General features: G+C 45.0%; 1 protein-coding gene and 1 non-coding gene across 2 annotated transcripts in view; one reads left to right on the forward strand and one right to left on the reverse strand.

Moving 5' to 3' along the window:
* Positions 1–3,600: 3,600 nt before the first annotated feature.
* Positions 3,601–22,476, forward strand: part of RAI14 (retinoic acid induced 14) — a 153,397-nt gene continuing 134,521 nt past the window's right edge. The window contains exon 1 of the mRNA XM_066244274.1: positions 3,601–3,826. The gene's annotated coding sequence lies outside the window, so the exon portion shown is untranslated. The remainder of the gene's footprint in view (positions 3,827–22,476) is intronic.
* On the reverse strand, positions 13,516–13,591 carry TRNAT-UGU (transfer RNA threonine (anticodon UGU)). The gene has a single exon. It is a non-coding gene; the product is annotated as a tRNA-Thr (tRNA).

The raw sequence follows: 22,476 nt of genomic DNA on the forward strand, positions 1-22,476 counted from the left end.
GCCCCTTGAGCAGTGCCATCTAATAGAAACATAATCCAAGCCAGAGAGTAATTTTTAATTTTCTAGTTAATCACATTTTAAAAAGTAAAAAGAAATCACTGAAACCAATGTTGACAATATATTTAACCTACTATACTTGAAATATTAACATTTCAATATGTAATCAATATAAAAATCAGTGACTTTTAAAATTTGAAAATCTGGTATTTTGCAGTATTAGTATTGCACATCTCAGTTTGGACAAGTGACATTTCAGTAGCCTTGTAGACTATGACATTTCAGGTACTGATGGGTGGCTAGTGGCTACCACACTGGACAGCTCAGTTCTGCAGACTTTACATTTTCTCTGTGAGATGATGGGCCAGTCTGAAGCCCTTCTCATGTCTGTCATGTCTAAGCTGAGATGCTTAACTTCTCTGCCATATTCCTCCAGGCAGGGCTCGGATGCAGAGCTTTGCGGTGTATTATTGCCAAGTACCTTAGTCTCACCTCCCAAGCAGATGTTCAAGGTCACTGTGAAGGAAGTATATTGACCTACTCTTGGAAAAATCTCTGCTGGCTTCCTGGCAAGTGGAAAACTGTGGGCCAGTGTTCACAGGTTACTTTATTCCGCTGATCTTACTAAATTATGAAAAGCAAGGCTAAAGTTACTTTATGTATTTCTCCCATGTCACAGTTTCCTTCTATTTGAAGATATATCCTCCAAAATAGGAGAAAGTGGTTTTTCTATGAATATTTGGGCTTTCTCCTATAGATTATCTCCCTTCAACCTTCTGATTGGGTTTTTGTTCCATTCTCTGGACTGGGTCCAATATTACCGTGTTCCTCTCAATCATGCTGCTTCTAAGTAGACCCAGAAGTCCAGTCAGATCCTGACCAAACACCAAATAAAGTGAAGGGTTACTTTTTGGCTTCCGTGTGACACCTATCTGTAGTTCCTCCTTTAAGGACAGTTTCTTGTGCCCCAGCAAGTTTTCCCTTTGGTTACCCAGACTTAAGAAGTTCATAATCTAAGAAGACTGGTGAGAGATGGAGCAAGAAAGAAGGTATGTAACATTATGTAATTTCAAAAATGAAAACTTGGTCCCATTAACCAATGAATTTCATTTATATATCCTGCTAAGTCCTGAATGAACACTCCTAGGAGTTTATGACCTTATTGGTATGGCAAGACTGATCTGCTAGAACAATTAGAGAACAAAACTTTGCGTAAAATGCAAGGATGACATTGCTCGTGAAGGCTCTTTAAGCTAACAATGGGCTCAGGAGGGTAGAGCTGAAAAATTCTCAGAGGCCACATAATTCAATGTTCTCTTCTACTGATTAGGAAAGTGGGACCAGGAGAGGTTCAAACACTTGGTGGAGTTCGAATGGCAAGTTAGAAAAGAGAGGGGTCGGGAAACCAGGTCCCCTGGTTTTTATTACTCTTAATACTACATATCATACCACAGTTTCCTTGATTTGGGGGGGGGTAATTCCTCTATTGACAAACAACAGGCTTTTCCTCCCAAAAAAGTTTTTACCAACTTTTATGCAGAATAGATGTTTATTTTTATCTTTGTTTCCTGCTCTCCAACACTTTTATCTAGGTCTGGTCTCCAGCAACAGATGGTGTTCAACTTCTTCTGAATCCAAGTAGCATTTCTAAAAGGCTTGGTCAAACAAACAAAAAAACTCAAATCACTATGAGAAGACACTGTTCAATCCCATGCTTGATCTCCAATCTCCTTGCAGGTGACTGAACTTCAGGGTGGTCTGAGTTTCAGGGGAGGGGGAATCTAGAGGAGGATCTTGATACATCAGACTAACTATAAGAGTGCTTTCCTCTTTAACAATCCCCCACCCAGAGTTGGATTTGCTGATGTTGGAGGGTGGGGTTATAAACTAAGAACACAAGCCACCTAGCAAGCCCCATGGCTGAGGTAGGTTGGTGGGCTCATAGGCAGGTGGCCGGGACAGGAACGTGCAGTGTAAAAGAGGGGGAAAAGGAGAGAGACAGGCCTTCTCGGAATAAAAGGCTGATGACCTTGCCTTACACAGTGATTATTTGATGTTTGATGTTTTAACTCCTTCAACTACAGAATAGGCACATGTCAATTTTCCAGGGCAGCTTGATAAATACCCTCTACCACACTTTAAATCCCACACTCCTAGCTGCCCCTGCTTGAAGAAGAAACAGAAAACTCACAGATGGCAGTGTTGTTCCCCCCAAATACTCCCCAGTACACCATTAATATGAACCACAGTGAAAAACCATACTGTAGAAATTGCCGGCATTAAACCAAAAAATAAAAATAAAAATAAAAAATGTTTGCCAGTTCACATTTCCTTTAGAGGGTGATTTTATTGAAAGGGATAAAAGACAGGAAGAGGAGTATATATTTAGTTTTAAACTGTCATTCACCACTACTCTAAGGAACCTCTGATGTGTGATTTAGGAAGTGAAGACCCCGCAGCCCGTTACACACCTTTTGCTCCCTATTTGATAAGTCACCTGTTAAAACTAAGACAGCCATTTCCTTCGCTGGAAGGGATGAGCTGGGGAGGGGGAGGGAAAAGGATAAAGTCTGACCTGTAGATGTCAAGATCTGGCCAAGATGTTATTAACTAAACTTTGTTAAAGCAAATTTCACTTATGTTGTAATTGGCTTTTTTTTTTAAAGTTCAACTGAGTTAGAGTGGCTCCCACCAAAAGGACTCATGCCACTTATGTATTCCAGAAAGCTTCCTGACCTGTGCAAAGGATGCAGTGCTAACCCAGAGAAAGGAGGGGCTTCGAGGAATAAAGATTTCCTAAGCTATAGCTAGTTAGCATGAGTAGAACGAATGGAAACGCTGCCCCAAATAAAAGAAGCAGGTGGAAGTCTGGAATCCTTAGAATTAAAGGAGTCCGTCCATCAGGATTGGAACGCGGGTCTCAGCCTACTGGGTAAGGGAAAGCCGCTGTAAGCTTCTGGGAAGCAAGGTCGCCTGTCCCCCTAGGGTTCGATCCACTGCTCTGAGGACGTTCCGCATTCTTGTCCCTGCTCAGGCTATAGGTTTCCCCTAACTCTGGAGCAGAGCAACACTGAACGCTGCTAGTTTTCTATTCTCACCTGATGCGTGCAGGAAACAGTCACTCCAACTAATTAGTTCAGTCTAGAGATCATGAGAACATTTCAGTTTACTTTCTGTTCAATCATTTTGGAAAATATAACCAGTTTGATTCTGGTTAGAAGGAGCTTGGATTAGTGTAATTTAGAATACTCTGCAACCACATACAACTTTGAAAGTTGACGCAAAATACTATTCGGGAACTCATCCGTCCCAAGCCCCGGGGTCAGAAGAGTACTGGTCCTTTCCACTAATTTTAGGTGATGACCATGAAACACATACGCGAAGAAAAGCCCCACGATCCGCGCAAAACTAAGACCAGGCAACGGCCGCCCAGGACGCGCGGACCCAGGGGATGTGGCGGCTGCGGAGCCGGGCGCACCCTCCGCAGGTCCGGACCGGAGAGCGGGGCCGGATCACCTGACTCGCGGAATTTAGGGCCGCGCGGGGTGGAAGGGGAGGGGAATGGTTAGCACCTCCCTTCCCGCTCCCGCGGGATCCGGGTCGGCGGGGCCGGCGCCGGGCGGCCACGTGGTGGTGCTGCCGCTGCCCCCGCCCCGCCAGCCCAGCCCGGGAGCCGCGGCGCCCACTGACCCCCGCAGCGGAGGAGGAGGAGGGACCGAGGCGCAGGAAGCCGAGCAGGAAGCGAGCCCGGCGGCCGCGTTTTCCTGGGGAAGCGGCGGGCGGGGTGGCGCAGCCAGCGGGGCCGGGGAGCCGCCGCCGCCTGGATGGGGTGAGTGAGCCGCGCCGAGAGTTGGGAGGCTCCCTGGAGCGGGTTTCCCAGCACCGGTGCCCGCCTTTGTGTCTGGGGCTCTGGCGGCCACGGGAACTGGGGACGGCGCGCCGGGCGGAGCGGCTGAGCGAGGTGGCAGCGAGAGTCCCGCCACCACTCCCTTGCCCCTCGCCGGCCAGCAGCTGTCTGCAGAGGGCAGCTTTAGGGACAGGAGAAGAGGAGGATGGTGAAGATCCGAGTAGAGAGGGAGGACCGAGCCAAGTTAGAAGAGGGTTTTCTCCCTCTGGCCCCGCAACTCGCAGGCCGGCCGGGGCAGGCGCGGAGCTGCGGAGGAGGAAGCGCGGGTTGCAATGAATGACCGGCCCCCGGCTGGGCGTGCTGGTTGCGCCCTCGAGGCTGCACCTTGTCCCACCTGTCTGGCCAGCCCGGCGACCCACTTCCCCTGGTTCTCGGCTCCCGGGCTCGATCCATCGCCTCCGCGTTGAACTTGGAGGAGCGGAGAAGGAAGGCGCGAGCGGGAGATTGGCTGGCTCCGGCGGGCGAGGGTCCGCTATTGTTCCGTTTCTGACTCCGGAGGCCTTCGTCTGGTCCCAGGGTGCAGGCGAAGCCACCCCAGGCCCGCGATTGCCTCCCGCTGCCCGCTCCTGGTCCTTCTTGATCTTTTCCCGCCGCACCTCTGAGGTCGGCCGTAAGAAGGGATGCTGGAGTTCGGGCAGACTGGGGCAGCTGGGACTTGGGGAGGAGGGAGGATGTGGAGCTGCGACAGGGGCGCGGGCCTCCATCTCCCCCAGCCTCTGCCCGGGAGGGTGGGTACCTCCCTACCACCTTCCTTTAGTTGCCGACTTGGGCAGGTTTGTGTCGCGGTTTAGGTTCATCAGCCAACCCCTGACAACTACTCTCCTTTGCTTTTGGACCACGCATCCCCCTTTTGTGGAGTGGCGGTGGGTGAGGGGGCTCAGAACATAGGCAGCTGACCGACCAGATGGAGCACAGGGTAAAGTGGAGGAGTTACAGGAGACCTCCCAGGGGCCGGGACTCTATATCCAGGCTTGCGCTCTTCCAAGGAGCCCAGCTCAGCGCAACTTTATTTCCAGTGATGATTGGGGCAGGTCTGCGTACTAGAGGCCGCTCGCTTGGACCAGAGGCCTCCGTTGGGCGCAAGCTCACAGGTGATTTGGATGGATCTGCGTTTTCCTTCCAGGAGAGGAGAATGCCAAGCTGCCTGGGACGGGGAATCATTGCCAGTTCCCTGGAGAATGTGATCTCTGGCGGAGGGAGGAGCTGTTTCTGCGGGTCAGGACTCGGTAGAAGCTCATCTTAGCGAGGCGAGTCTCACCTGCTTGAGTTTGAACAAAGTTGTAAAAGACAGTGCAACCCTGGGAATCAGGATTTTGATTGTTCTGTCCCCCGTCTGCCGGTCCCTGTTTACAGGTTTGGCTGGAAATTTTCTTATCGATGAGTGTAATCTGGCCATCTTTTCTTTTCTTTTTCTTTTTCTTTTTTAATTTTTCCATTGATGAGAGAGAAAGAGAGAGAGAGAGAGAGAGAGGGAGAGGGAGAGGGAGGGAGAGAAACATCACTCGTTCCACCTACTGGCATACTCATTGGTTGCTTCTCCTATGTGCCCTGACCAGGGATCCAGCTGCCACCTCAGCCGGGAGGTCTGTCCACTCAAACACCCTGCCAGGGCCTGATCATCTTTTCTTCATGCTGCCTTGCCAGTGTCAGATTTTTTTTATCTTGGGTTTATAAGATAATTTCATAGGAGAAAATTTATACAGGTCGTTACATTTTAAACCAGTGCTTGCTTAACATAAATTGGGAGACGTGGTCCCATGCTGGGTTGTTGGGGTTTTTTTATTTCCATTCATTGAGATGCTTCATTGATGAATTTCTTGTATGATTTACACTCCTTAGATTTGCTTTATGGTTTTTTGGGGGGTGATAGTGGTGATTACAACCCAGTTGAAAAATCTTATTACTGTTATCTGTGAAACTAAATAAAAAGAAACTATGCCAGGCCCTGGAGATTCAATGAGGGCATGCATGGTATAGTGTCCCTGCTCATTAGTAATATAACTGACAATGAAATTCTGTCTCCAAACTGCCGCTTCTCAAAGCATCTTTGAGGCAGGTACACTTAAGATCACTCATGTTTTAAAGTTGAAGAAACTGACCTGACCAGGTATTTCAATTGGTTAGCAGCTTCCCCATCTGCCAAGGTTGTGGATTGGATCCCCGGTGGGGGGCATATACAAGAAGCAACGAATGAATGCACAATTAAATGGAACAATGGACCGAAGTTCTTCTCTCTCTCTTTTCAAATAAAAAAAAAAAAAAAAAAAAAAAAGGTGAATAAACTAAGGTTTGGAAGGTAAAGAAACTGGGCCTTGGAATTAATGGAATGTGATGGAGTTTTTTCTTTGTCTCTTCTTTCCTTTCAAAATAAAAGTAAATATGAAATATTTCCAATATACATCAAAAGAGAATATAGTAAGGTTTCCATTTCTTCCCACTACCTATGTGTAAGAGTTGCTAATATTTCCATATTTGCTTTGTATCCACTTGTAAAAAATATACTGCAATCGAATTTTTTTTTTTATTTAAGTGAGAGGAGAGGAGATAGACAGGGCGCCTCATGCACCCCGACTGGGCTTCACCCCACAAACCTCCGCTGGGGCTGATGCTCTGTCCATCTGGGGCCATGCTTGAAACCAAGCTATTTTTAGCATCTGAGGCAGAGGCTCCCTGGAGCCATTCTCAGCGCCCTGGGCCAATGTGCTTGAATTAATCAAGCCTTGGCTGTGGAGAGGAAGACGGAGGGAGAGAGAGAGAAAGGGAAAGGGTGGAGAAGCAGATGATTGTTTCTGCAGATGTGTGCCCTGACTGAGAATTGAATCCAGGACATCCACATGCCGGGCCAGCACTCTACCACTGAGCCAACTGCCCAGGGCCTTGCAACCGAAATATTTTATCCAATCCTCCTCTGCCTTCATCCTTAGGTACCTACTCATGTGAAGTTCATATGTAAGTTTCCAAACACGTTTTGGTACTACTTTGTATTACCTGTTCACCAACTATTGCAAGCTTGTGTGTTTAACATTTTATAAAAATGACATAATTTTCCCTACATACAACTTGCATTTTTAAATTTGTCATTATATTTTTGAGGTACACGTTGATCTTACTTCAGCTGCTGCAGAGAATTCCAGTGGATGAATGAGTTAGAGTGTATTCATTCCCTCGCCAGGAGAAAGTTAGACTATTTACAGTTTTCACTGTTATACCTTTTCTGCCGAGGACAGCTGATCTGCTTCCACTTTTTTACCATAATAATGTGGCAATAAACATCTGAGACATATTTCCCTGGGCATAGGTTCCTTTGTTATACCCTCATATAAATAGCTGGGGAGTAGGGTCTAGGTAATGCTACATTTATTATTTCTTTCATTTCTCAAGAAATATTTAGGGTATATATAGGGCTTTTGTGGTTATTTGTTGAATGAAAAAGTAAAATTGACATTTTTAGCTCTAAGATTTTATAGGTTGACTGGATCCTTTTGTTGTTGTTGTTGTTGTTGTTTTTTGTATTTTTCTGAAGTTGGAAACGGGGAGGCAGTCAGACAGACTTCTGCATGCGCCCAACCGGGATCCACCCGGCATGCCCACCAGGGGATGATGTTCTGCCCATCTGGGGCGTCGCTCTGCTGCAACCAAAGCCATTCTGGTTCCTGAGGCAGAGGCCATAGAGCCATCCTCAGTGCCTGGGGCCAGCCTTGCTCCAGTGGAAACTTGGCTGCGGGAGGAGAAGAGAGAGACAGAGAGGAAGGAGATGGGGAGGGGTGGAGAAGCAGATGGGCACTTCTCCTGTGTGCCTTGGCCGGGAATTGAACCTGGGACTCCCGCACGCACGCCAGGCCGACGCTCTACCACTTAGCCAACCGGCCAGGGCCTTGTTGTTTTGTTTAAAAAAATTTTTTTAAATGAGAAAAGTAGCTCTTAATTATAAAGTTGGAGCAGGAAATAAAACTGCAGTTCTGAGTTTGGGATACTCCTGCTGGAGCCTTTCTTAGCTAGTCTCCAGTGCTGTCACCTTGGATGACTCACTCACTGTCTCCTCATTTCTTCTTGGAGAGATTAAGGGGTTTGAGTAAGCATCTACAGAGCACATTCCTGCTCCAAGAGTTTATGAGAATGTGGCTGTGTAAGTGACATTTTGCCCCTAATTGTAATCCCTTAATCTGGAAGCAGTTTAAGGCATTTAAATACATTGGTTTCCTCATTATTCAAATTGCCAGGTACATTCCTGCCTCAGAGGCATTGCATTTGCTGTTCCCACTGTCTCCCTTAGATATCAGCATGTCTGTGTACCTTGACCCGTCAGACCTTTACTCAGACATCACTCACCTTCTGAGCAGACCTGCCCTGGCCACCCCCTTCCAGGGCTCCTTGCTCCTCTTCTCTGCTTTCTTTTCTTTTTCTCCCCTCGCCTCCCCTTCCTCCCTCCCCTACCCGCCTTCCCCTTCTTCTCTTGTTTTCTTTACTGATTTTAGAGAGAGGGGAAGGCAGAGAGAAAACCTGGATCAAACCTGCAACCTCGGTGTACTTGGCGTATTGGAACAATGCTCTCTGAGCTATTTGGCCAGAGCCCGTTTTCTGCTTTATTTTTGTCCGCGGTACTTCTTACCTTCCGCCATATATTTTCATTTATTTTAGTAGGCCGTCTTCTTTTCACACTAGATTAGAAATTCCATAAAAACAGGGGATTTGCCTCTTTTGTTCACTGCTCTATCCCTGGCGTCTGGAACAGTGTTGACATGTAGGTACTGGAATGTTTGTTGAATGAATAGAACGCTATTTGTTGTAGTTTTCTATATGGAATTTCCCTGTTAGTACATATTGGATATCCTAAATGACTGCAATTGAGTGCCCCAAGTGTCACTTTTCATTTGCAGGTTCCATCTGGATAAAAAATAAAACATAGTGTGTGTGTGTGTGTGTGTGTATATATATATATATATATATATATAAATAAAAGATCTCTACTTAAATTTGTGTACTTTATCCTTCAAAGCACTTGTCTTCAGATTTCTTCTGCCAGCATTTGCCTGAACCTGAATTCAGAGGAAACATAAGGAAAATTATGCTCAGATGTGCCCCTCCTTCCCTTTTCTTTATGACTTACTTCTCTTTCCAACATTTTAAGTGTGGTAGATACAGAGAGGTCCTGACTCCCTTGTTCACACAGCGTCTGTCTAGACAGGCCAGCAACAGTCTTAGGCATTGCCAATCATACAGAATTTCTAGGACTAAACGTGTATTTCTTTGAATTGCTGCAGGGGGAATACTCATCATTGCTCTGACGTTGTGCATTCATCCATGAGCATTATTAGAAAGTGGTGGTGGAAATGATGACCTTACTCTAAAGATCAAGGAACAAGCAATATGCCATAGGGTACCTAGAAATACTCTAAAAATGGTCCCATCATGAAATCCTTAACTCATGGTACTGAAAGCATTCACTGTTATAGTGCGGTGCGTTATTTCACGAGGAAGCCAACTGAATTTTCTCTGCCTTGCATGATGAATATAGGAGTTGACAAAACAAAGCTAAATATATCAGTGACCTCTTGGGTATATTTTAGATTGGTGATAGGGTAAAGGAGCCTAGCGGGGAGTCCCAGGTGAGGCAGAAGACATTGAGCAGTGACGTGAAGGTCGGAGGAGGACCAGGCCCTTTTGCATCTGCTGAGTGAGAATCATATAAACAAATCTATTTGTCAAGCTTTGTCAGTGTGTTAACAAATTATGGACCAAGACTCTTAGTTTGGCAACAGGGCTCATGTAGTTGGAACATCTATGAAAGCTGACACACCAGTGACTGGTCATTTTTCAGAGATGAAAGGGAACCCTAATTTGCGGTGGACAGTGATGACCCAGTCACACCACTGCCAGGAGTAGCTGCCCATGCAGTGGCCTCTTTCCAGCCACCCAGAAGATGTGGGTACTTGTGAGCCAGTTGCCTCATGGGCAGAGGATTATTTTTTTTCCCTTCCTTATGAAAGACTGCGGAAAATACAAGCTAGGGCTCAGCCACAGCATATACTGGTGCCCTGGGGTGCTGCCGTGAGCCACGGGATATCCTCACACAGGGCTGGGTGGTGGTGAGAGGCCTACCATTCTTTCTCTGAGCAATCTTATTTCAGTTCTAGTTCTCATTTATCATGGGTTGATTCAGATTTTCTCAGAACCTTCTTGGATCTTTCTTTGTTAAAAATTTAAAAATCCTGCCTGACCATGCGGTGTCACAGTGGATATAGAGTGTTGGACTGGGATGTGGAGGACCCAGGTTCGAGACCCCGAGGTCACTAGCTTGAGCGTGGGCTCATCTCGTTTGAGCAAAGCTCACCAGCTTGGACCCAAGGTTGCTGGCTTGAGCAAGGGGTTACTCAGTCTGCTATATCCCCACGGTCAAGGCACATATGAGAAAGCAATTAATGAACAACTAAAGTGCCACAACGAAAAACTGATGATTGATGCTTCTCATCTCTCTTCCTGTCTGTCTGTTCTTATCTATCCCTCTCTCTGACTCTCGCTCTGTCTCTGAAAAAAAAAATAAAAAAAATAAAGTACTCTTTAAAAAAAATTTAAAAATCTTTACTTTTTGTGGGTGGTGGTGGTGATACTGTCATTGTTCTGTTTTGAGAAAAAAGTCTCATTTCTTTCCTGTAAATTGTTTTTAATTGGGAAAAAAACTATTAAAAATATAGGCATAGGAACTATAACCCAATATCTGTAAGTTGTGTGGGGTTTCCTTTTTTTTTTTTTTTAAAGTAAAACATTTTTCTGCTACTAACAGTATGTATAAGTCCAGTCAACAATCTTGATCAACTTATTAGATTCTTTCTATCCTCTTCAGCTTTATACCATGTTGGGTGTGCTTTTTGTTTACTTTTTCTATTGCTTTTCTTCCAAAGCCTCTGAAAGCCAGACAGATTCCCTCAAAATGACTCCATCCGAGCCTGTCTCTTGGCCAGTCTGTTCACGGATGTGTTACTGTTTGTACCTGGTTTGACAACAAGCTTGCTTTCTTCTTCTCTTTTGAAACAACCCCTGATTATTTGAAGAGCATACCCCTTGGAACAAAGCGTATTTGGTTCTCATTACATTGCAAGTGGGTGTTTATATCCACGGTGGCAAAAGAAACAAAGAGCAGCACGCCCTGTCCAGGTGATACCTGCCTCCGAGTAGGTGGCCGCCTGCCGGTCTCGGTTGCTGCTGCACGTGGCTTCCCGGCAAACTCCTGCACCCCCTGGGTGATGTGTCTCAGGATCCCACTTTTTCTGTAATATCAGTGCTTTTAATTGTCCTGAAGAATTGGTAGTATTTCATTTTTTGTAGCTTGGAGAGAAATGTTATACAGCGTTTTAGAATAATTATGAATGAAGAAGTCCTAATGAGAAGGAAGCATCTGAGTGTCTAGAAGTTCTGTTCTTTCAGATCCTTGCAGAACCGTGCAAACTTCCGCGTCAGTCTGTAGTTCACCTGCTCAGTTTAGTGTAAAAATAACCACCTCACTTGTAATTTTTTTGACATTTTCTGTTGTAACTTGATAACTTTAGTGAAGCTTTGTGGAAAAGGATTTTTTGACTTATATTCAATAACTTTATTCATTCAGCACATGCTGCACCTATGAAAGGACAAGGAAATAAAGACGGGACCCTCCCCATAATGAGGCGGGCATGTGAGTGAGGGCAAAGAGCGAGAGCAGTGCCCTTTCAGATTGCTCCATTCCGCCTTCTAGAGCAGTGGTTCCCAACCTTTCTAATGCCGTGACCCCGCAATACAGTTCCTCATGTTGCGGTGACCCCAAACCAAAAAATAATTTTGGTGGCTACTTCATAACTGTAATTTTGCTACAGTTATGATTCGGAATGTAAATACCTGATATGCATTATGTATTCTCATTGCTACAAATCAAACATAATTTAAACATAGTGATTAATCACAAAAACAAATTTAATTATATATTGAGAAATATTTATTACTAATGGACCTCCTTACCTAGTGTATTGGGACTACCATTCCATAAATAGCTGCTTAACTAATGGATCTGTTTTTTCCAGATTAGTGGCAAGTTTTCTATATAGAACAGTGTGAACTATGTCATAGGATACACTGCAGTTTCTGCACAGCATGGCATATCTTTCAGGGCTCTTTCACACTATAAAGCAGCGGTTTCTGTGGTGGAATCACATCTCATTTACTTCAATGGGAGACCCGTGGATTCTGCAGAAGAGAGATCCCCTGTACGGCAGAAATGACAGTTTCCGACACATTTCTTCCTCTCCTATTCAAGTCAATGGGAGGCCGCAGCAGATTCCACTCAAATATAGAGCATGTTGCTTAATTTTTCCACGCTAGAACTTTTCCTAGAGCAGAAAAATTCCAAAGGTGGAATCCGCCACCCCCAATAGACTGAAAGAGGCCTCACACTGAGGCCTGTGCGGATTCTGCAGTGTAAAAGATCTGCCTCCTATAGAAGTCTATATTTGAGCGGAATCTGCTGCGGCCTCCCATTGACTTGAATAGGAGAGGAAGAAATGTGTCGGAAACTGTCATTTCTCCACCTCTTACTGAAATCAAAAGGAGGCTGCGGCGGACTGTGTGGTAACCCGAGATTCTCAGGAGCTCTCTTCCACAAAATCCGCCATACTCCCAATGAAATTAATAGGAGGCGGATTCAATGCCGGAAACCGCTGATTTCAGCAGTTTCCTCATTCAGAATATGGGAAAATAGTGGGAGATATGGGAGATAATTATACATTGGGGAACAGTGTGAACTACATCTTTTAGTGGTCTCTTATAGTATAAGACCGATGTAGTTCACACTGTGTAAATATATGGTGCTTTGTGTAAGTGTAAGCTGCTTTGTGTACTGTGTACTGATTACACACAAAGCACCTTACACTTACACAGTATTGTGTGTATGGTGTGTGTACTGTTTTTACATTATTAACCTTTTTTACACCAGCAGGCTGTCTCGCAGGCTCTCTTGGCTCTCTGCCTCCTAGGCTTCTGTCCTCCGGCGCTTGCTGCACCCGCCCACTGATGACATCAGCAAGCGCTGGACACACGTAATGCGCTGCTATGGACTGTGGAGCGTCCCTCCCCCTCCCCCTCCCCTTAGGCCCTGGATGGATGATGCAATCACGTCTGTGCATAACCTCAGGCATTCAGTTTGGAACGCGCGTTCAAGCTGAATAGCACTGCTGCAGAAGGTAGCACGGCTTCTCAGTGGCTAAAGCCATCAGAAACGTGTATTTTCCGATGGCTTTAGGCGACCTCTGTGTTTTGGTCGTTCGACCCCCACAGGGGTCGCGACCCACAGGTGGAGAACCGCTGTTCTAGAGGGAGCCCGGTGCGTGCCAGCAGCAGGGTTGAGGACTGCTCCATCAGTAAAGGCAGCTTCACTTTTTTTTTTAAAATGTTTCTGAAGTAAGAAGCAAGGAGGCAGAGAGACTCCCACATGCGCCCGACTGGGATCCACCTGGCAAGCCCACCAGGGGATAATGCTCTGCCCATCTGGGGCGTTGCTCCAATGGAGCCTTGGCTGCGGGAGGGGAAGAGAGAGACAGAGAGGAAGGAGAGGGGGAGGGGTGGAGAAGCAGATGGGCGCTTCTCCTGTGTGCCCTGGCGGGGAATCGAACCCGGAACATCCACACACAGGGCGGACGCCCTACCACTGAGCCAACCCGCCAGGGCCTTCACTTTTTTTAAGTAGTAAATGTGTTGGCCAGACTCTTAAAAATTATTATTGTCTACTATGCAGCCCAGGAGTGTGTTTTAGGGTCTGAGTTTAAACCCAGCCGCCTCCATTTATGAAACTATGCCACTTGGGCCAAATAAACTTTTCTAGGCTGCAGCTTCCCAATCTGGACACTGGGAATAATAATAGCATCTAATTCCAAAGTGATATGAGCATTAAATGAAATGATACTCATTTATAATAAAATAGTAGAAAAAAAATTTTGCAAAGCAAGATAAAATTGAAGTAAATGATAGCAATAATGGCTGTTATTATATTGTTAATGTTACCATGTTCTTTATCAACCTACTGTGAAAGAACTGCTGATACATTAGCCAGTCTGATTATACCTGCCATTATAATCTGTAACAATAAAGAGGGGTTGCCCCATAAATCATTGCAACACATCTTGTGTAATTCACAACTATATCCCTGTATTGTCATTCCTCCATTTAGTCCTTCTGTTATCTTACCAGTAGGTAATATGGACAATGTAAAGACATATTTCTTTTAGTAATGACCAGTCTTATTCGAAACTGCATTAACAAGTTCCTCAGTTTCACCAACTTGTTTTGATCATAATCTAGGCACAGAGCAGTACAATCGTGATTCAAATGAAGGTGGTGGTTCTTAAAATAAATGAGAGAGGCCCTGGCCGGTTGGCTCAGCGGTAGAGTGTCGGCCTGGCGTGTGGGGGACCCGGGTTCGATTCCCGGCCAGGGCACATAGGAGAAGCACCCATTTGCTTCTCCACCCCCTCCTCCTTCCTCTCTGTCTCTCTCTTCCCCTCCCACAGCCAAGGCTCCATTGGAGCAAAGATGGCCCGGGCGCTGGGGATGGCTCCTTGGCCTCTGCCCCAGGCGCTAGAGTGGCTCTGGTCGTGGCAGAGCGTTGCCCCTGGTGGGTGTGCCGGGTGGATCCCGGTCGGGCGCATGCGGGAGTCTGTCTGACTGTCTCTCCCCGTTTCCAGCTTCAGAAAAGTACAAAAAAAAAATTAAAATAAATGAGAGAGTACTTAAATTCTGGCTAAATCCTTTGGAAGAGTGTCCATTTGCTGACAGGCAAAAACATACTCGTGTTTTCTGAACTGTATATGGCAGAGTAGTACTTGAGTTTGCCTAGAAGTTTGTCAGTCTAGTGCAATACCAGCTATGCACGTTGTTGGTTAATCATTCCTTCTTCTCCATGTGGTAGAGTAAATCTTCTAAACTACAGGTTTCGTTATCATTAACTTACAGTTAACTCAGATCTTAAACTAGATCTGAGTTTCATGATTTTATGATAGCAAGTGAACGTTAAACATGGTAAAATAAAATACATTTTGTCCTTACTTTTATGTCTGCCTTGTTAGTAATAATGATAAGATGCTGTTAGGGCTAAATGGATGCTGTCATAACTGTCTTTGAAGGAAAAGTCTAAATTATCACTGTGTCAGAATTATCAGCAAGCCAGAAATACAAGCCACAGAGATCATTTAAAGTTTTCTAGTAGCCACAAAAAAAGCAAAGAAATGAATTGTAATGATTTATTTTATTTTACCTAGCAGATCTAAAATATTATCAACATATACTCAATATAAAACTTATTAGTGGTATGGTTGACATTCTTTTTTCATAGTAAGTCTTTGAAATCACTGCACAGTTCCTATTCACAGTACTTGTCAGTTTGCACTGGTCCCGTTTCATGTGTGGCTGATGGCTATAGTATTGGACAGCATCAGTCTAAATAACGTGATATCTTGTCAGTCTTGGAATCACAGTATTCTACCTGAAACCTAAAATGCCCTCAATAAATGCATATTTGATGAAGCTTCCCTGTGTCTGTAGACAGTTACCAGGGATTTTGCTCATAGCTTTAAAAATCTCTTTGAAGAAATACGACAGCTTCATCACAAACTGATTACATGGTATAATGGACATTTGTAGTTTTGGTGTACAAATCTGTATGTCTGCTTTTGTACATGTAATCTGCATGGATTTAAAAAAATTTTTTTTAACAGACTGATTTTTGTTGGCAGGAGTTGTGTGTGGTCCACATTTCTCCATGGCTCATAGTTGGTATTCAGAGCACACAAGTAATTAAAGCAGTATAGGCCTTCTTATTATTCTGCTTAAATTGCAAGTTCTTGAGTAGCCATGCTATCTGTACTCCGTCCACCCTCTTAGCATCAGGTGCAAGGTCTGGGTGGATGTGTGTGGGGTGTGGTGGGAGCATAGTAAATCTTTGTGACTGTTGATGAAACATGCCCCATCCTTCATGTTAGTGCTGCTTGCTTCTGATTCCTAAACACAAGCAGTGGTCTGGAGCATCCAGTTCAGTCTTCACTAGGCAGGCAGGTCGAGGCCCCCACAAAGCGCTGGTGTGGAGCAGCCTGCATCTTCTAATGGAAAATGATCTGACAGGCTTTCCATTTGCACTGCCAGGGCAACAGTGTGGCAGATTCAGGCTGGCATTGTCCTCAGGCAGCGATGCCTTGTTGTTTGAGCCACTGTGTTAGGCTTCTCTTCCAGGGGTCTTGTTTGGAATAAATTAGGGTGAGTGACAGTGTGTTTGCATATCATATCTTCAGGGCTATTCAAGGATTAGCTGCCCAGAGGATTATCTGGGGACCTTTGAGGCCTCCTGGTCCAGCTGAGCCCTCTCCGCTCTCTTTGTTCCCTTCTATTCCAAGGGGTTCCCTTATTCATCTTTTGCCTCAGCCCCCAGCACAGCTTCCTGGTCCCCTGGGGAGCAGAGGAGGAAAGGGCCATCTTGAGTCCCTCCTGGACCCAGCTGTTAAAGTGGCTGTTTATTTTGTGAGAGTTTTACAGTAGTCTGACACTATTCATTTCCAGAATTGCAGTTGTCCTCATTGTTGGCTGGTTCCTGCAGGAGAGGCAAAGACAGCCTCCGCAAGTACTTTCAGGATAAAAGTGACCCTGAAGACCCCCATGGGCTGGCCAGGTCAGGTTTGCCACAGTGATTGGAGTGATGAGGTGAAGAATGAATGGAGTGCTTTGGGGCAGGGGTGGAGGGGTGTGTGTGTGAAGCAAGGCGTGAAGCCTGGGGCAGACTAGATCAAGGAGCAGCTAAGAGTCAATCAAATGAATGCTAAGTAAGCCCTCCTTAACCTGCAGGTTCAAAGGGTTAGGTCATCTTGTTCTCTTCATCCCAGTTAGACTCTAGGGCAGGGGTCCCCAAACATTTTACACAGGGGGCCAGTTCACTGTCCCTCAGACCGTTGGAGGGCTGGACTATAAAATAAACTATGAACAAATCCCTATGCAGCCCTGGCCGGTTGGCTCAGCGGTAGAGCGTCGGCCTAGCGTGCGGAGGACCCGGGTTTGATTCCCGGCCAGGGCACATAGGAGAAGCGCCCATTTGCTTCTCCACCCCTCCGCCGCGCTTTCCTCTCTGTCTCTCTCTTCCCCTCCCGCAGCCAAGGCTCCATTGGAGCAAAGATGGCCCGGGCGCTGGGCATGGCTCTGTGGCCTCTGCCTCAGGCGCTAGAGTGGCTCTGGTCGCAATATGGCGACGCCCAGGATGGGCAGAGCATCGCCCCCTGGTGGGCAGAGCGTCGCCCCTGGTGGGCGTGCCGGGTGGATCCCGGTCGGGCGCATGCGGGAGTCTGGAGTCTGTCTGACTGTCTCTCCCTGTTTCCAGCTTAAGAAAAAAGAAAAAAAAAAAAAATCCCTATGCACACTGCACATATCTTATTTTAAAGTAAAAAACAAAACGGGAATAAATATAATATTTAAAATAAAGAACAAGTAAATTTAAATCAACAAACTGACCAGTATTTCAATGGGAACTATGCTCCTCTCACTGACCACCAATAAAAGAAGTGCCCCTTCCAGAAGTGCGGCGGGGGCCGGATAAATGACCTCAGGGGACCGCATGCGGCCTGGCCGTAGTTTGGGGACCTCTGCTCTAGGGAGTGTGTATGTTTCACATTTTGTAGGTTCCTGAAGCAAATTTGGCTGCTGACTTTAGAGACGTAGTGGGCAGAGCAGACGGATGCAGCTGTGCTCTTGAACTCTAGGCTCTTCTCCTGAGGTAGCTGATTGGACGACCTGAGCAAGTCTGATTGGTGAGAAGGTTCCAAAGGATTTGTCAGTAAGGATTTTTGTGTTCTCCGCCCTCACCCTTACTCCTGTTCTAGAGCATCACAGTTGACAGAATCTGTTTTAGTAACTTATCTATCCCTATTCTGAAAAGTATTTGAGATTCTGGGTGACTGGTTAAAGAGCCAGCAGGCCAAACAGAACCATTGTGATCATTGCAAATGACATTTCCAGCATTCCGGATGTGGAGAGTCCAATTAATCCGCATTTTGAAACCAAGTCAGGGAGCCGATGAAGTCCACAGTAAGCGGTCGTTTGGCAACTCAGTCTTTCTGCAGTAAAAACAAGTTACATAAAATCATAAACGGGCCAACCCTCTCACTATAAAGATAGATACTGTTCACGACCTGACAACTTTGTGTATGAGCTCCTTTTCTCTTTTTGTATTTGATCTTTTAATAAACATCTTCCTTGAGGTATGATTTATATACTGCATACAATTCACCAACTTTAGTATACAGTTTAATAAGTTTTACAAACTCTACAGGATTGTGTAATCATCACAGTCTGGTTTTAAAACACCCACCACCCCCATCTCCAGCCCGGCACCCAAAGATCCCTCATGCCCATTTGCAATCACTCCCTTAACCATTCCTAGTCTTAGACAACCACTAACCTACTTCCTGTCTATAAATTTGCCCGTTCTGGATGTGTCATACGAATGGAATCTTGTTATCTGCAGTCTTTTGTGTCTGATCTTCCCTTAACGCAGTGGTTTTGAGCGTCACCAATGTTGCAGTATGTATTGGTATTTCCTTCCTTTCCAGTGTCGATGGCATTCCACTGTATGGAAATGCCACATTTTGTTTACCTCATTGACAGATATTCCAGTAGTTGCCACTTTTTTACAGTTATAAGTACGGCTGCTATAAACACTCATGTACAAATCTTTGTATGGACGGGCATATGTTTTCATTTCTCTTGGCAAGATATGCAGGTATTGAATTGCTGGGTTATATGGTGAATTTATATTTAACTTCATAGGAAACTGCTAGCATGCTTCCCACAATGACATTTTGCTTTCTCCATTTTGTATTTTCACCAGTAATGTTTCAGAAGTGGACCTGTAGCTTTTCAATTGATTAGTTCTCTTGGGTTTCAAGCTAGGTGGAACCCAACGAGTGGACTTGGAAGGGAGAAGCTAAGGCATGTAACACACACACCTTGCCATTTGGAGTTGATTAGTAGGTATCTGAACAAAGTGGTTAGACTAGGATTTAGAAACAGAAAGAACCTTTAGAGATCATCTTTAAAATAACCTCAAAATGAGAGATAACTATATGGCATTCCTTAGTCCTAGAATGACTTTTATATTCCAGAGGTAGCTTGTTTTGATTAAGCCCATTTTTTGTTAAATTGCATGGATTTAGGGCAGGAGGCAACCTTGGGGTTCTGCTCTGATAGCTTATTGGAGCCCGTGAGCAGCAAATTTGACAGACCAGATAGTAATGTTGCCAGAGCCTCAGCTGATTTTTTAATAGTGCTGGTCACTTTGACTGCTTCATGGACCAAGATTGGTCCTGCTTGATGGTAGGTCTTATTTTTTAAAGAAGAATGATTGATTGCCTGACCTGTGGTGGCGCAGTGGATAAAGCATCGACCTGGAAATGCTGAGGTCGCCGGTTCGAAACCCTGGGCTTGCCTGGTCAAGGCACATATGGGAGTTGATGCTTCCAGCTCCTCCCCCTTCTCTCTCTCTGTCTCTCCTCTCTCTCTCTCTCTCTCTGTCTCTCCCTCTCCTCTCTAAAGTGAATAAATAAAAAAATAAAATAAAATAAAAAAAAAAAAAAAAAAAAGAAGAATGATTGATGTATTTGTTTTTTAAGAGAAATGTCATCCCCAGGATAAAGGCAAGTTGTGAATACAGAGGAGATTGATGTTCTCAAGAGAGTTTACAACATTGCACGATTATTATGATGTAATATCTGAAGGATATTTGTGGCTTAAAAAGAATGTGGTGATTTCTTTGCAAAAAGGGAAGAAAGAAAGAAAAGGAAGGAAGAAAGGGAGGGAGGGAGGGAGGAAGGAAGGAAGGAAAGGAGGGAGGGAGGAGGGAAAGAAGGGAGGGAAGAACGATTAGAGTAAATATTTCAGAAAGGATTCATTGCCAAAATGAAACTACTGCTTATATCTATATTTTTAATCCCTTAATTTTCCCCTTCTTTATCATCTGGGCAATCTTAACACACCTACTCCTTAGTTAATTCATAAAAAAGATGTCGTATATGAAACCACAGCCCATAATGAGTGCTCAGGAGAGTTTGCTTGTATGTTTATTCATTCACTCATGTATTCATGTGTATCTGATTTGCTGAGTAAATATGCCGCCCAAGATGTAATCAAAAAGCAGCTTTTTTGTAGCACTAGCTCTTTAAAATTTACTAAGTGAACACTTTGCCTCTTGATAAAACCTATGACGTTTCTGATTAGTCTTTAGTGTAAAAAAGTCTATAGTCATTTTCAATTGCTGAATACTTTTTAAAAACTGAGATATAATTGAGATATAACATGAAATTAGTTTCAGGCATAAAGCAGAATGGTTTGATATTTGTATATATTGCAAAATGATCATCACAACAAGTCTAGGTAAATCCATCACCTTATCTAGTTACAGAATATTTTTTCTTGTGATGAGAACCTTTTAAGATCTGCTCTCTTAGCAACTTTCAAATATGTAATACAGTATTACTAGCTGTAGCCGCCATGCTGTGCATGACATCCCCGTGACTTACTTGTTTTATAACTAGAGGTCTGTACCATTTGACCCCCAGGGTTTCTATCTGATGGTCCTTGCTCTGTGCTGACTCACTTCCCATTATTCAGAGTGGTCAGCTCCCTTGGCTGAGCTCAGCAAGCAGAGGTGATGGGGAGGTGATGCCCGAGGAAGGAGCATGGCAATGAGAGGCTGCGAAGGTGGGCAGGAGGGGAAGGAGGGGAGCCTAGTAAGGCTCCATAGGCCACGTGACTTGGGCTTTTATTTATTTTTAACTTCTTTAGTGCTTTCGTAGGTACATCGTAAAACCTAATTGTTATGGTGCGTTTGCTCAGATCCCAGTGCAGCTAATCCAGTGCACTTGGGACCAAAGAGAGAGCCTTGCAGAGGTCAAAGGTGAAGTCTAAAGGCTATCCGGAGTCCTAACCCAATCTTGTCTTACACAGTCATTCATGAAACATTTATGATTGTGTGCCAATGGCCAGCACCTTAGTATAAGCAAAATGACAATCCTACCCTGAAAACCTGCCATTCCAAAGGAAGCAAACCGGGTGAGGTGCATTTTCAAGTTTGCTGAGAATTGGTGGCAGGACTTCTAAACCCATCACTCGTAGCCAGAGTCTAAAAGGATCAGTGTGTACAGATTGGGGGAGGATCTTTCTTCAGAGAGAATTGTGCAACGATTCCCATCTCCTCTATTCAACCTCATGAGAGAAGCTTCTAGGGCTGCTTAAAGAGACAGGACAGGTGTCTGACCCTTGCTTGGGAAATCTCAGATGGGTGTGCCCCCTCATGTGGGTGCGGACAGACAGATGCCGTTTCCTCCTTAGTTCATAAAACCCTGTGTTTCCTTTAAGGCAAGGTAGACCTTGACCCTTACTGGGAAGACTTCTCTGATTTTTCCCAGCCCCCAAAGATTTCTACTCTTTGAATTTCTGCGTTATCTGATGACTAGTTTTGTGTCATTTTGTCCCCATAATCTTGGTCTCTGCTCACATCCCCTATAGTACTTGACCAGAGTTCCCATCACCTGGATGTCTGTGTTTAAAATTGGTCCCACACATACGTACTATGGAGTGCTACTCAGCTGTAAAAAGAGATGAAGTACTTCCATTTGTGACAACACTGATGGTCATTGAGAATATTATGCTAAGCAAAATAAGTCAGTCAGCAAAAGCTAAGAACCATATGATTTCATAAGTGGGAGGTAAGACTGAAACTCATAGACGCAGACAACAGTGTGGTGGCTACCAGACGAGGGGGGTAGAGGGGACCAAATACCTGATGATGGAAGATGATTTGACTTTGGATGGTGGGTATGCAGTGCAATAGACACATCATGTATCATAGAAATATGTACACTTGAAAACTTAGAGGATCTTGTTGACCACTGTCACCTCAGTAAATTTTAATAAAAAATAAATGACATAAGAAGATGTTTTTCCTACTATCACAAGCACAGATGTGCTGTGGATGAAGTAGAGTGGGTGAGGGGACCCAGTGCTCACTGGCTTCTGCCCCCCACTCCATGTTCTTCATTCCAGAAGCTGCGATAAGATCCCAGGCACAGCCCTGGCTGAGAGGCGGAGGCTCGAGGCAGCTCCTGCCCACGGCAGAAGTTCCGATGGCTGGCCGAGCAGTGTAGACAGGGACGTCTTTCCTGGGAAGGTTGGTCTGGCCAGACCTTTTACAGACTGTTTGTTTTTCCAGATTGAGAGAATTGAGTGTTTGCACAGCTTTTGGTTAAAATTCCAACCTGGTTGCAGAGAGATTATTATCTGAGGAAACAATCAAGTACTTAAGGTAAAGAGGTAGATGCTGGCAAGGAAAAGAGTTCTTTAATTTTAGTTTTTATGTTTGTTGCATGCGCCTTCAGTGCTGCGGATTTTATGTCTTATGTCTTTTTAACCTGGAAGGAAAAATCCTGAAGCCAGGGTGCACACGAGTGTTCCGGGCTTGCTGAGGATTGTGCAGAAGTGTTCCTTTCTTCCATGAGGGAAGGAAGGGAGAGCCAGCGAGAACACAC

Source organism: Saccopteryx bilineata, chromosome 1 (assembly GCF_036850765.1).
Source record: "Saccopteryx bilineata isolate mSacBil1 chromosome 1, mSacBil1_pri_phased_curated, whole genome shotgun sequence".
NCBI lineage: Eukaryota > Metazoa > Chordata > Mammalia > Chiroptera > Emballonuridae > Saccopteryx > Saccopteryx bilineata.